This window comes from Aulostomus chinensis, chromosome 7 (assembly GCF_037954235.1).
Source record: "Aulostomus chinensis isolate RoL2024-O1b breed Wild chromosome 7, RoL_Achi_v1.0, whole genome shotgun sequence".
NCBI lineage: Eukaryota > Metazoa > Chordata > Actinopteri > Syngnathiformes > Aulostomidae > Aulostomus > Aulostomus chinensis.
Window position 1 is genome coordinate 3,339,874 of NC_141326.1, and position 6,333 is coordinate 3,346,206.

The window sequence follows — 6,333 nt, forward strand, 5'->3', positions numbered from 1 at the left end:
CAAAACCATCAAAATATCGAAGTCAGCTGTTGTCTAATCTAACAGAATCTGCATGGCATTAGAGGCTTTTTGTCATCTGATGTCACGTATGACCTCAGCAGCCCTCAGAGGCCTTCACATTGTTGTCTGCTGAGGGTTCAGGATCTTCGTCGAGGGAGGACGGGTGGTGGTCAGACGGGATCTAACCAGCAACTCCTGGGTTACTAGACAGCCACCCCACTGCCTCAGACAGGTCAGCCCAAACATCAACATCTAGCGATGGTAGCTGCTGGGCACTAAAAGCTAACTGAGAGGTTCTGCAGCCTGCGAGAAGCTGCTGATGTTGAAGGCTGCAGGCTCTCAGCAGTGGGAGGTGGAGATCTGGCTGCTCATGAACGTGACTAACATGTGGCGTGCGCCCTCGTCTCACTGATCCAAGCTGAGACAGAAAAGACGCCGCAAGTTGGAAAATTACAAATCTGAGGAAAAGTTATCCTCAAAGGCAAAACTTCCATTGTGTTACATGTTTAGATTGTGTGAGTGCGTGTGTGTGTGTGTGTGTGTGTGTGTGTGAGAGAGAGAGAGAGGAGGCTTGTGGCTACATTTTGATACCAATTGAGTAATTAAAGAAGTAAATCTACTCAGATGAGTATAGTTTATTTTAGTTGGTTGGGTTTGTTCATGTCAGGGACCACGAACCCAAAAACATTCATGACTAAAATGGAAAAAAAAAAAAAGATGCTCTGTACCGGCTTTAGCTGCAAGCTAACCGGATGAACAAAAACGGTACAACACAAATTAAAAGTTATCGTCCCTGCGATAAATGAATCAGCAATTGAAAAAAACCCTCACAAGCATTTCCACTAACCACACACACACACACACACACACACACACACACACACACATTTCATAAAGATAAACACAAAACAGAATATAAAATCAAAGCAGGGTGCAGTGTTACACGGATATATCCAGAGGTCTGAGATCAAGTTGTCAGAATGGAATGAAATGAAATCACATCAAAGCTGGCGAGTATTTTGAAGCCAGCGTGGAGTCTCTCTGCAAGAGAGAGAGGAGCTTCTGAGGAGTGGATGAATCCAAGAAAGAGGAATCAGTTCTCCCACGGGAACCTGTTCCATTCATGTGGTAGGCAGCAGAACCACTTGGACCGTGCAGCGGGCGACGGGTGTCTGCAGCAGCACTTCACATGTTGAGTCCAAGACATCATGTTTTCCTAACCTCGGGGATTTTGTTCCTAAATCTGACCAGATGGTAACTTTCTTGACATTATGAAACACGTCATGAATTTCAGGGGATTTTGTGTCCACCGTGACAAAAAGCTCGTTCTGATATGTCCTGGCGGATGAATGCAAGAGGATGTACTCAATCATACGGCAGTCAATACAGCTTGTTTTTGAAGCATTTTAACAAGGAAGTCCCTAAACATTTGTGGAGCGATTTTCGAGCAAGTTATCTCTGAGAACATAAAGGGAACTGAATAAAAGATTTTCAGGAAAAGATGTTATTTGATTGATTGCTAAACGGTAAAGAAAGTTACCAGCAATACTGAAACTTTTCAGAGAACCGTGCTAGAGAAGTTCACCCAGGGCTTTGAGGGGAAGTGCCGTATTTGGCTGGTGTGTGCATCAGATGATCAGTGTCAGGAATCAGTGAGTGTTGTGTCCTGATTTCTACTGTAAATAACAGCTACTAGAGGGTAATGCTGACTTTCACAACATTCGTTTATCAAACAAATTAGTAACATAGCTAATAATGGTAATAATAAAGGACGCTTAATTAATTTAGAGTGTCACACTAACAAAGTAGCTCTGCTTCACCATGCCAGGTTGCCCTCAGCCTGTGCTGCACAGTTCATCGGAACTAATGAGACAGATTCAGATTCAAAAAACTTCATTTATCCCCTTGGGGGGCAATTAAGGGAGCAGAGAGCAGTGCAGTTGGACAAATAAGTTACGCAACAACAACAACATACATTAGGAGAGGACGCGCACTGAAGAGTCTATGCATCCCAGAGTTAGCAGCAGTAACCTTGTAAAGTGCATAATAGAAGTAGATAAGTAGTACACTTACATTATTGCACTAAGAAATATTTTTTACATATATTGTGGTATGTACAGAATGAATTGTAGCATCAATAGAATATGTATACACAATTGCAGCATAAATAGAATGCACAGGCGTACACTGATTGGGGTCGGAGTTCAGAGGGTTCAGGAGCAGGACAGCCTGGGGGACCAAGGTGGATCTCCTCCGCTGGGTCCTGCAGGTTGGACACCGTAGCCTGTGACTGGATGGCAACCTCTTGAATGGCAGGAAGAGAGCGTGGGAGGGGCCTTCAGGATCTGGGCAGCCATGCGATGAACCTGCTGCTCATAAACAGCTGTCTGGGAGCGAACGGTAAGTCCAATTATCTTGGAACACATCTTGACGGTACCTATGTAAGCGGTTCTTCTCCTGCAGGTTGGAACCAGCAGATCAGTGATTCAATGAATGGTTAGAAGAAGGTCGGAAGGATCTTGCTGCTGACAAAGAAGGAGTTCAGTTTCCTCAGCAGGTACATTCTCTGGTGGCACTTCTTCAGGATCTCCTCCATGTAAGAGGAGAACCTCAGGCGGTCGTCCAAGTGGTCCCCAGATATTTGTAGTCTGTCACAGTCTCCACCACCGTTTGCTGGGTGGAGCCCAGGGCCCAGGGACAGGAGGACTGTGTCATCAGCAAACTTCACCAGATGACCATCGGGTTGTGGGGTCCTGCACTCATCGGTGTAGAGGATGAAGAACAGTGGTGAGAGCACGCAGACCTGTGGGGAGCCTGTAGAGGTGGTAAGGAGGTCAGACAGGTTGTTGTTGATCCGGACTCTCGGAGTTTTGCGAGTGAGGAAGTCCAGGATCCAGAGAATGAGCTGGTCGTCCAGGCTGAAGTTTAGGTGGAGCCTCTCTGCCAGGATGTGGGGCCGCAGGGTGTTAAAGAAGAGGAGAAGTCTGCAAACAGAAGCCTGGCCGCGGTGTTGGGAAGCTCCAGGTGTTTGTGGACGGTGTCGATGATGAAGGCTTTGGTGTTGTTGATGCTTGCCTGATATGCAAATTGTAGAGGGTCGAGCAGAGAGAGAGAGAGAGAGAAAGGTGATAAATTCACGCAGTAGTTAATTAAGATTGCCTTTCATACTTTGGAAAAAATTAAATATATCTAAAAGTTGGTACGCATTGAACGATGATAACAAAATATAGTCTGAACCAGGGATTCCCAAAATGTGGTGGGTGCCCGAGCTGCCACTGGGGGGCACGAGATAAAAAAAATGTGATGGCGTCTGATGGTGTTGTTTAAGTGGGATTTTCCAAAACAATAAAGATATGTAAATAAACATTTCCTTTGTAAAATTTAAAATCAGTAGCTTGTCTCGTCTCATCTCGTTGTCCTCCGCTTATCCGGTTGGTCCGGGTCCCGCGGGCAGCAGCCTCAGCAAGGAAGCCCAGGCCATACTCTCCCAGCCGGTTCCACCGGCTCTTCCGATGGAATCCCGAGGCGTTCCCGGGCCAGCCCAGAGATACAGTCTCTCCTGCGTGTCCTGGGTCGGCCCGGAGTCCCCCTCCCAGTTGGTCATGCCTGGAAAACGTCCTGAGGGAGGCGTCCAGGAGGCATCCTCACAGATGCCCAAACCACCTCGACTGACTCCTCTCACAATGAAGAGCAGCAGCTCTACTCTGAGTCCCTCAGTTGCTGCAGTGAGGGTTTTGACGGCAGTTAAGAAGAGAGAACACATCTCTCCACTTTAGCTTCTCTCCACTGGCTTCCTGTAGGATCTAGAATCCACTTCAAAGTCCTTCTGCTGACTTATAAGGCTCTCAATGATAAAGCTCCATCCTATTTGAAAGAACTAATTAGTCCCTACTGTCCCACCAGAGCACTCCGCTCCCAGAATGCAGGTCTGTTAGTGACTCCCAGTGTCTCTAAGAACAGACTGGGAGGTAGAGCCTTCAGTTACTGGGCTCCTCTACTGTGGAACCAGCATCTCTCCATGGGTCAGAGAGGCAGACACATGAACTACATTTAAGTCCAGGCTTAAGACTTTCCTTTATGACAGAGCCTTCAGTTAGGACTGGTTCAGGTAGCTCTGAACCTTTGATAGCTATGCTGCTATAGGCTTAGACTGCTGGGAGACACATCAGGTTACATGGAGCCCTCCCCTCCTCTCCTCTCCTCTCCTCTCCCCTCCTCTCCTCTCCTCCCCTCTTCTTTCCTCTCCTCTCCTCTCTCCTCCTCTCCTCTCCTCTCCCCTCCTCTCCTCTCCTCTCCTCTCCTCTGTTATTAACATTTCCATGTTTTCCACATTTGTATTATAAACTGTTTTCTTGTCTGTACCAACATCTCCTGCACGTCTGTCCCTTCTGGTGAGGGATCCTCCCCTCCTCACCCTGAGGTTCCTCAGATTTTTCCCTGTTAAAGGTTTTCTATGGAGTTCCTCCTCAGTCGATGTGAGGGTCTGAGGGCAGAGGATGTTGTTAAGATGCCAGGTGAAGCCCTTTGAGACAAACTGTTTGAAAGAACGGTCTCTACAAGTAAAACTGCCTTGCCTTGCCTTTAATGGCTGGATTTCAGCAGTGAGAGCACCGAGCTGGCTACAGCATCAACAGCTCCAGGTGCTGGCATGAACTTGCTGCCTCTGAGTCAGTGGAACCCGATGGTCTGAGGACTCTATCATGACCCACTTTGTTCCTATTGTGCCCTTCTGGAACCAAGCCGGCATTACTGCCAGGCTTTCTCACTCTTACGTCTGCTGCGAGAACGACATACAAGCCATACCACCAAAACAAAAAAAGAAAAGAAAAGAAAACTTACTACGATTGGCAATTAAGTGTGTTTAGACTAAAATGGTCCAGACTGAAATGTTATTAATTCAACCTTTTTCAAGATGCCTGGTATTAAAATGGCTGGTTCATTGCAGGCTGGAGCCGAGGGCCAGAGCAAGAAACTGCTTGAGCCTCGTGATTATGATGAGAGCAGTGACAAGCAGTAATCAGGTGATCCACCCCCCCTTCACCTGATTTGAACTGATCTGTGTGTGTGAAGACCCAAATGGAAAAAGGAGACATGAGGCAGAGGTAGATGAGCCCACAAAAGAGGTAGCAAACTCAACATACTCAACATACAAAAGCAGACGGAATCAGGCAGTCAAAGAACAGGCAAAACACTCAAGGTTAAAAAAATTACCAGGAGATGGAGAGAACACGAGCAAGCCTGAAAACTGGGTAACACAGACAATCTGGGAAAGCAAGGAGAGTGACGGTGGATTTAAATACGCTGGAGAACGAGACACAGGTAAAACCCATGAGGGTAGGGGCAGAAATCACAGTTGTGGGGAGAAAAAGAAGCAAAACCAACGGCAACATCACAGTTCCCAGAATACAAAATTAAGCAGGATATGCTTACAAATCAGAACACACATCCTGCTCAGAGGGGGGCGGGGCTTAACCCAGAAGGGCGTGTTTTTATGTAGAAGAAATCAAAACAAGAGTGAGGGAGAGAAGGAAAGAGTGAGAGAGAGACTGTGTGTGTGTGTGTGTGTGTGTGTGTGTGTGTGTGTGTGTGTGTGTGTGTGTGTGTGTGTGTGTGTGTGTGTGTGTGTGCATGTCCATGCCTGCGTAGGACAGAAATAAAAGGGGGAGTCAGGACTGTTGCCTCACAGCATAAGGTTCCAGGTTCAAGCCCCGGCTGGAGCACAGGGTCTTTCTGTGTGAGTCTCCATGTTCTCCCTGTTCCTGCTGGGTTCTCTCTGGTACTCCAGCTTCCTCCACAGTCCAAAGACATCAAGAGGGGACCAGGTTAATCCAGACTCTAAATTGACCGTAGGCGTGGCTGGGAAAGCCAGTGGTTGTCTGTCTGTATGTGTTGGCCCTGTGATGGACTGGTGACCTGTCCAGGGGGAAGGCTGCTGGGATAGGCTCCACCCCCACCACCCTGAACAGGAGAAGAGGGAGAACATGGATGGATGGATGGATGGATGGATGGATGGATCCAAAACTGTGAACAAACAGCAAGGAGACACACAGTTGTCTGCCCTCACAGGTTCTAGGTTTATCTCACTTGCCTTTACCATGAAGCAACGTCAGAGTACTAGAAGTGTCCAGAGTTTATGCCCCACAAGTTCAGATGGTAAAAGGGATGAAAAGCATGAAATAATAGAAACAATTGTGAGAGAAAGCAGAAAAGCATCTGCTCAGCTCAGAAGAGGCCTGAACCACCTCAGCTTCCTCAAGACACAAAGGACCAGCGACTCCTCTCCGAGTCCCTCGCGGATGACCTAATCTTTGAGGGACACGCTCACCATGCTCC